Below are 9,662 nucleotides of genomic sequence, written 5' to 3' on the forward strand. Positions count from 1 at the left end.
TCTCTCACTTCCAGTCCTTTTTCTCTCATCTCTCTCTCTCCCCCTCTCTCTATCTCTCACTTCTACTCACTTCTCTCTCTTCTCTCTCTCATTTCTCTAATCTCTCTCTCACTTCTACTCATTTCTCTCTCATCCCTCTCTCTCACTTCTACTAATTTCTCTCTCATCCCCCCTCTCTCTCTCTCTCTCTCTCTCTCTCTCACTTCTACTCACTTCTCTCTCATCCATCTCTTTTTCCCCTCTCTCTCTTTCTCTCTCTCACGTCTACTGCTTTTTCTCTCATCCATCTCTCTCCACCCTCTCTCTCTCTCTATCTCCACTCTCTCTCTCTCTCTTCTACTCATTACTCTCTCACCCCCTCTCTCTCTCTCTTCTACTCCTCTCTCATCTCTCTCTACCCCCTCTCTCCCCCCCTCTCTCTCACTTTACTCATTTCTCTTTCATCCCTCTCTCTCTCTCTTCCAGTCCTTTTTCTCTCATCCCTCTCTCTCTCCCCCTCTCTCTATCTCTCATTTTTACTCACTTCTCTCTCTCATTTCTCTCATCTCTCTCTCACTTCTACTTATTTCTCTCTCATCCTTCTCTCTCGCTCCCCCCTCTCTCTCTCTCTCTCTTCTACTCATTTCTTTCTCATCCCCCCCCCCTCTCTCTCTCTCTCTCTCTCTCTCTCTCACACACACTTCTACCCATTTCTCTCTCACCCCCTCTCTCTTTCTCCTTCTCTCTCTCTCTCTCTCTCTCTCTCTCACTTCTACCTTATCACTCACTCTCCTGTCTCTCACTTCTACTCATTTCTCCCTCAACTCTCTCTAAGGGTCTATTCACACGTACAGTACTTACAGTAGAACTGTGTATTTTGACAAGTTGTCAGTAAAAAGATGATGAAATGGATGATGTAAAAAACAAATGAGGATGAAAGCCAATCAAGAAGAAAATGACTAACAGTATTCAATATATATGGCTGACCTTGTCTAGCTGTCCCTAATCTTGCCCTATATCTTTTCCTGAACTCTAAAGAAGAAATGGCAAGCAGGCACTAGGACCTAGGAGACAAAAGCAAGACCTGGAGGAAAAGTAAATAACAGAAAACAAAAAAACAAGGTAAACACATACAATGACTACATAGGGAAGAATCAACAGCCACTTAAAAAACTGAAAACTAAAACCAAATATAGTAAAGACCACGAATACTGAAAACAAATGCACAGAACTATTCTATAATACACAGACAACTGTACAAGCTGGGGATTGTTAAAGAAGATAGGCTATTTAATCAGGAACTCCGCTCCAAACTATCCAGAGCAATGGATTAGCTAAGAGACAGTTACAGAACAACTGCCCTAAACAGACTAATAGACAAAGACAGAATAAAGGAGGACTGAACTTCTGGCTATACTTAGAGTGGCCAGGAAGGAAATGAAAGACCCTACTACCAATCTGCACTTAATTCCATAAAATTTCAGGCCTCAAAACAGACTTTACCTAAGTCCTCAGCAGCTATATTCTGGAATTTTCCTGGATTTCCCATATCTCACCTGACTTTCCCTGAATGAGATATGCATTTCCCGAAACAGGTACCTTGGGGAAATCAATCCTCCTCCACCATTCCTTTCACTGTCTCACAACAGACAAATTGTTATATTTTTCATGATGTAACTGAGCAAATCAATATACTGTATATTCGTGGGACAACCCATTAAGGTATTATTTCTTTCAGCTTCCTTTAGTTGCTAGTGCCATTATTAATAATATTTTCAAAATATCATAATAATGTCTTATTTTCATTCTATATAAATTTAGGTCAGTTGGTCTATCTTTCCTATTCTTACTATCCTAACATGTAGAATTTATTATAATTATTGTTGTTGTTTTATTATTTATCAATACAATGCATTCTGTGCCTGTGGTGCTCTTGCATTTACATATTAGCTTAATCTTTTGTAACTAAGGATAATTTGCTCCCGAGCACCAACTAGAGAGCCAAAGGTTAACTCATCTTTTTAAGTGGTAAAATAATATATGTAAAAACGAAAGAAAAAGCTGCATAAAATTATTCACAATGAATAATCTCTAACCTCTAAAAACTTATTAAAAGGGATTTCTGGAATAGAAAAAAATTATAATTTTCCAGTATTCTGTTACCATATCTTACTTATACCAATCAGGACTTCTAAATTAACATGGGGAGGGAGTGTCCCCTATTTAGGACCCTCTTGTATAAGTGGAGACCCTCAATGCTTATTATAGTGCCCATACACCTTAGACTATAGTTAGACAAACCCAATGACTTTAAAGGGTTTGGCCGGCTGTCTAAGGTGTATGGTGGCCTCCTGACTCTTTACTGACAGATTATGTTGATAGAAAGAAAGGTCGGGTGTGTCGGCTTTTCTCTGCTAGTGTTGCTCACGAATATTCGCATTTCGAATATTTGCAGCGAATATCGTATATTGTCGAATTTGCGAATTTCACGCAAAAAATTTGCTATTACGAATATTCGTTTTTTTTTCAAACAGTTTTAAAAACTGAGCACATTGTAGGGATCTCCTTGGACTGATAAATGCAATGCTTGTATCATTAAAGACCCAGGGATGAGACTGTGAGGCGAAAGGTTTATGCATGCGAATATTCTTTGAAATTCCGCCCTACTTATGCCTGTGAGCCAATGAGAGTTCTGCAAGCTCAGAGCTCAGCAACGTCCCTAGCAACCAATAGAAACTTGCTGGCACGACCAGTATATAACATCACTCCCCACCAGCATTCCTTTGCAGATTCACATGGTGGTTTAGAGAGGAGAGTGTTTCTGTGCTTTTGCTTGCGTCCTTTGTGCCTTGTATCCTGTGACAACCAATTGCTTTTTTAAAAGCCGAAGTGAACCCAATTGTTTTTTTATTAAACAGAAGCACAACTGATAACACAGTGATAACTCTCTGAGTACAGATAATGTAGTTGATGAGACCTGCAGTCCTATGTAACACCACAGATAACACAGTGATAACTCTCTGAGTACAGATAATGTAGTAGATGTGACCTGCAGTCCTATGTAACACCACAGATAACAGTGATAACTCTCTGAGTACAGATAATGTAGTAGATGTGACCTGCAGTCCTATGTAACACCACAGATAACACAGTGATAACTCTCTGAGTACAGATAATGTAGTAGATGTGACCTGCAGTCCTATGTAACACCACAGATAACACAGTGATAACTCTCTGAGTACAGATAATGTAGTAGATGTGACCTGCAGTCCTATGTAACACCACAGATAACACAGTGATAACTCTCTGAGTACAGATAATGTAGTAGATGTGACCTGCAGTCCTATGTAATACCACAGATAACACAGTGCTCCAAAGTGAGAGCGCGATGCGCATTTGAGGACTAAATTAGGGAATTGCATAGGGGTGGACATTGGGAATCACTAGCATACAATACCCCTAACAGGGTGCCTCCAGCTGTTGCTAAACTCCCAGCATGCCTGGACAGTCAATGGCTGTCTGGTAATACTGGGGAGTTGTTTTGCAACAGCTGGAGGCTCCGTTTAGGAAACAGTGCCGTACCAGATGTTTTTCATTTTTATTGGGGAGGGGAGGGGGGCTGTGAAGGGGTATGTGTATATGTAGTGTTTTTTACTTTTTATTTTGTGTTAGTGTAGTGTAGTGTAGTGTTTTTAGGGTACAGTCACACGGGCGGGGGTTCACAGTAGTTTCCCGCTGAGAGTTTGAGCTGCAGCGCAAAATTTGCTTCAGCTACAAACACACTTTAAGCCCCTGCCCATGTAATGTACCCTGTACATTCACATTGGGGGAGAGGGGGGGGGGGGGGATGCAGCGAGTTGCATGCAGGGAGTTGTAGTTTAGCAACAGCTGGAGGCACAATGGTTGCGAAACACTGAGAGTTTGCTACCTAACTCAGTGTTTCACAACCAGGGTGCCTACAGCTGTTGCAAAACTACAACTCCCAGCAGGCATGGTCTGTCAGTGCATGCTGGGAGTTGTAGTTTTGCAACAGCTGGAGACACACTGTTTGGGAAACACTGCTATCTGATCTTATATCATAAATATCATAAAATGAAGTTAAATATAATGAAATTACAGTGGTGAAATTACTTACACAAATCAGTAGTTTTTCCTCACTTGGTGAAAAGTTACTCCCCCGCATCTTCGCTTCGCAGGGCAGCAGAAAATCGGGATGCGAAAAGCAACTGGCAAAGATCCAGGAAATGATCTCCGGTCTCGCATGATGTCATAGCGCGCATGCGCAGACGAGCAAAATTTCGCAATAGCAAAATTTCACAATGGCGAAATTTCGCAATGAAAAAAAACCTCACGAATATCACGAATATTAAAATTTCACGAATATGGTAGGAATATTCGTCCTCATATTCGCAAAATATCGCGAATTCAAATATGGCATATGCCGCTCATCACTATTCTCTGCCAGCTTACCTTGCTATAGAGCCAACATGAATATTCGCCCATGCCGTATGGTTATGTGTTTAGGGAAGTTGGGAGAGATAACTGTTGCTAAATGGCCATTTGGCCAACAGTAAATATAAATGTATGACCACTTCTAGAGTTTACCGGATGATGGCGCTGAAGGAACATGTTACTGGGTTCCCCTTTACATTACTGCTGATTGTTGGGTTCTTAGAAGCATGATCACTGAGTGATCAGTTGAGGACACCTCTTCTAATAAAAATGAATTGAAAAAAATGGACACGAAAGAGCTTTGTCCCTATTTAGTAGGCCTTTCAGAACACATAAACACATGTAAAGGGGTTTTCTTAATAAAATAAATACATTTAATTGATGTATAATATGAATCTCAAAATATTTCATACGCGAAAATAAAACGAGAATTTAACGAATATGCGAATATTCGCGAATATATGACGAATATTCGTCCATATATTCGCGAATATTCGCGAATTCGAATATGGTCTATGCCGCTCAACACTAGTCTCCACTGTGCATATTATACAGGGGGATTGTAGGAGAGCACGTGCAGAGCCACAAGGGCACAGTTACAAGAAGAAATCACAAAATGATCAAATTAATAGGAATAATAGTACAGTTATTTTTCCTTTAAAAAAAAAAAAAGTGCTTTTGCACTGGTTCACTGATTTTACTTTGGGAAAAAAGCTTTAACGCATCTGGACAGGTCCTTTTTATACACCCTAACAAAGTTTCAAGTAGTTATGCAGCATTTGGCTAATAATCTTTATCCTGCTATCCTCAACTCAGCAGGGACTCATTAGGGTTATAGGTTGAACTTGATGGACTCTGGTCTTTTTTCAACTGTATGAACTATGTTACTATGTTACTGCTGGGAGCAAAAAAACTTATACTTACCTAGCCCTGCTCCCATTTCTCTCCTGATCTACTGTCTTCTTCATGCTAGTGAGATGAGCGCTTGTTGCAGGACCTGCTTGCTCAGCCAGTCACTGGCCATGGCAGTGTCCCATCTTGACCAATGTATGTCTTAGCGGGCAGGGCCAGCACCTAGAGCTTGTCTTGAAAGCAGTAAAACAACAGAAGATCAGAGGATTAGATGGAGATGAACAGGAGCTGCAGGGGACCAGGGCTAGGTAAGTATACTTTTTCCCCCCAGCAGGATATGAATTTTAGCAAAGCCTTAAACGGACACTGTTACTTAGAAAAACTATTGATGTGTATAAGTGTTCAGATCACTACTGCTAGCTAGAACTAGCTGGGAGACAGACTTACAATGTAAGTCTAGGGGATTGTCTCAGTTAGCTGAACTTTTCTCCCTGCTCATTCTAACAATTGGTCGGGGTCTGGGCACTTTGGTTTTGTCTCTAGGACCTGTCAAAAGTTTTTTTTAAAGCAACAGGTACACTTTAAGGCCATCATAATAGAAGGTCCCTTGCATCAGACCTCAAGCCAGAGCAGAGTTCTGTGAAAAAGAGTCGCAGATGGTGCGGAGGGAGACACAAAGACCCAGTATTATACATTGCACATGGTAGGTGGGGGCACTAATACAGATTTAGCCCAACAGATCGAAGTTATGCCTTTGTTCTTTAATATACCATAGGTTTGCCACCCATAATCCATAGAGTGCTGAAAACAGACTGCATTAAAATGGCTAATACTGTACAGTTTCCATACACTCTGCTCTATATTCTGCGAAAAGGTAATAGAAGTAAATTGATTTGTGGGTAGAAATGTGTAAAGGTTCCTATCCTGATGAATGTGTTAGAGTATCTGTTTTGTCAGGATGCTTCGATTCTATGGAGCAATCTGTTGGAATCATGAATATTAGACAATATTATAGAGCAGCGCCGTGTTCTGTGAAAAGAAGTAATTTGTGCCAATATGATGCTGGAAACTGATTCCCATGCAAATAGCAGAATCTTCCGGGAATGAATAAGAAAATGGGAACAATGGCCCTTTGTAAAGGATGAGCACACTTTCAACCAATGTAAGATAACAAACCTTCGGTAACAAGTAAGTGCTATTCTGCTGCATAAGCCTCCTCATATATTCCTCAGTGAACCGCAGAAGAAAATAAATGTGTTTGAGAAAGGATAATATAAAATATGTTGTGTAATATGAAGCTACAGTAGAGTACTTCCTTAGCCTTCCTCTTGGCTTGGCATTTTAGGTACAAATTGGGTGTTTTGAGGTCATTTTAAGTGCACTCCAGGGGGAGGGGCTTAAATGTCATTATGTTGGCTTTTTAAATGTTAGTATTGCATGAAATGACCAGCATTGAATACAACAGGAATTCTTAATACTTTCGGGAGTAGTTTATTCTGTATGTGTCTATAGGTGGTAACCCAGGCATTGTGATATCAATTGCAGTGCCTGAAGGGTATTACTATTATGTCATGATATTGAATTGAAAGAGCATTGTGAGAAATCAGTCCTTAAAGGGGTACTCCACTGCCCCAGCATTCAGAACATTTTGTTTCAAATGCTTGGAGCAGGCAGCAGGGGTCGACACATCATGGCCACGCCCCTCGTAACATCACAACATGACCCCTCAATGCAAGTGTATGGGAGGGGGCATCTTGGCTGCCACACCCCTTCCCATAGGCTTGCATTGAGGGGGCGTGGTGTGACGTCACGACCCCGTCGCCCGCACCCAGTGTTCTAAGCGAACGTTGGGTGCTGCAGAGAGATTGCGGTGGTCCCAGCTGCAGAGATAGGGGATAAGATGAAATTTGTGTAAAAACATATGCCTCTTTAATTATTTTGTCCTTCAAATACATCTAACAGTAGGGTAAGTACGCACAACCTTTTTGTAGCTCCCTTAACCAGTTAAAAGGAAATGCATCATCAGAATATTATCTACTGTTTAAATCAAGTTTTTATGTTAACCATATTTTGAAAAAATTTCTGGTGATGTTTTCTCCAACTTACCATTTTACTATATTTTATAATAAGCCTGAAACCTTGTAGTTTCCATTCTAGCCTAAAACTAAGCTGAAACTTCCTGTTCACCTGTATACATAAGTATAGAGAGATAACATTGGATCCACCATCATTCACAGTAACAATCAGCATCCCCCTCCCTGTAGAATGGCCTCTGAAAAGGTCACGGAGAGTACCCAGTAGCATCTCCAATTCATCTGAATGGGACAGGCCCTGCCTATTGTTTCCCATGTAAATGGGTCCTGCTGTAAAGTATGTTAAGCATATTATATCAGGTGTACCCATCAATAAAAAAAATAAAAAAAAACTTTTGACATATCCTGGATCGGGGTCTGAGTGTTAAGAACTTGACTGATGCAGAGAACAAACATGGAAAGAAGCTGGCATCCATGCGCTTCTCTCCTGCTCTGTTGTCTATGAGACCTAGATGCCCCAATAGACTTACATGATAAATCCGTTCTGGTCACGTGAAACAGAGCTGGTAGAGAATGTGCTAAGCAGGCACTTCTGACCACTCAAACCTCAACCAATCAAAACTTTTAATATGTCTCAACAACATCAAGAGATTGTTTTCATGACAGTTGTAGTATAGGACTTGGATGCGACTACAACCACCAATTGCTACACAAAATCCTATTTTCTTTCACTACCTGTTAAAATGAGGATTGAGGAGCTGTCACACAAAATGTGCATGCTTACTTTGTATTGCTCCAAGATATATAACAAACATTAAGTGTCAGTGCCATTACAAACAATTGATCTATAGTATAAGCAAATATAAGAAACTCTGTCACAATATCATATTAGAAAAATGATCCCTCTCCACTTATCAGGCTCCTCTCTTCCCCCTCCTCCTGTCTTCTTATTACTATAGGCAATTTGTAGAGCAGAGTGAAGATGGACTTTTAGTTTTACTGAGGGGTCAGGTTACACTGCCTATAGATGTCTATGGAGAGGAGAAGAGAGATAGGGGAGGATGAAGTGCAGACGACTGATACTTTACTATATATGTCCTCTCTACTACTAACAGATTACTTCACAGGGTTAGTTTGTAATCTGTTTGTAATTTGTAACCATGGAAACAGATTGATCTGCATGTGAGCTGTAGATACAAGACGGTAGGAGATTATTCAATCAAGACTAAGTCACTTTATATTAAAGGAGAAGTCCCATGTAGAACAATTTATCCTAATGTGGTGCAGGGGATTGCCGAGGGTCCCAGCGATCAGACCCCCCACGATCAGAAACTTATCCTTTAAATAGGGGATAATTTGTCTTACATGAGACTTCTCATTTAATAGTTTAGAAAAAGAAAATGCATGTACATACCTTTTAGTATTATGAAAATGTACACTTTTATTAGTATTCTAAATTGTTTTCTTCATGTCTTGCTGTCTTCCATTATGTCTTGTGTAATATATTAATACTACCTTGAGTAAAAGCTTAGATCCCCAGTATACAGGATTATATCAGCAGATAGCAGGGCCATTAGACTTCTCTACCCTTACACATTCTGGATCACACTATTAAAACATTTCAGAGCTGCTGGAAATTCCAGGATATGAAATCAATGGATCACTCTCATAGCAAGAAGCAGGATTTACATAACTAGATTCCGCTGAGCTGAAATTTCTTATAAATAGCATTAAAGGGCTATTATGGTTTCAGTAAATAAAGCTTTATTGCATAATAGGGTATGGAGTTTTCAAATATACCTTCTATATGCACTGCTCAAAAAAATAAAGGGAACACTAAGATAACACATCCTAGATCTGAATGAAGGAACTAATCGTATGAAATACTTTCATCTTTACATAGCTGAATGTGCTGACAACAAAATCACACAAAAATTATAAATGGAAATCAAATTTATCAACCAATGGAGGTCTGGATATGGAGTCACACTCAAAATCAAAGTGGAAAACCACACTACAGGCTGATCCAACTTTGATGTAATGTCCTTAAAACAAGTCAAAATGAGGCTCAGTAGTGTGTGTGGCCTCCACATGCCCGTATGACCTCTCTACAATGCCTAGACATGCTCCTGATGAGGTGGCGGATGGTCTGAGGGATGTCCTCCCAGACCTGGACTAAAGCATCCACCAACTCCTGGACAGTCTGTGGTGCTACGTGGCATTGGTGGATGGAGCGAGACATGATGTCCCAGATGTGCTCAATTGGATTCAGGTCTGGGGAACGGGCGGGCCAGTCCATAGCATCAATGCCTTCCTCTTCCAGGAACTGCTAACACACTCGAGCAA

This window comes from Hyla sarda, chromosome 1, assembly GCF_029499605.1.
Source record: "Hyla sarda isolate aHylSar1 chromosome 1, aHylSar1.hap1, whole genome shotgun sequence".
In the NCBI taxonomy this organism is placed as follows: domain Eukaryota; kingdom Metazoa; phylum Chordata; class Amphibia; order Anura; family Hylidae; genus Hyla; species Hyla sarda.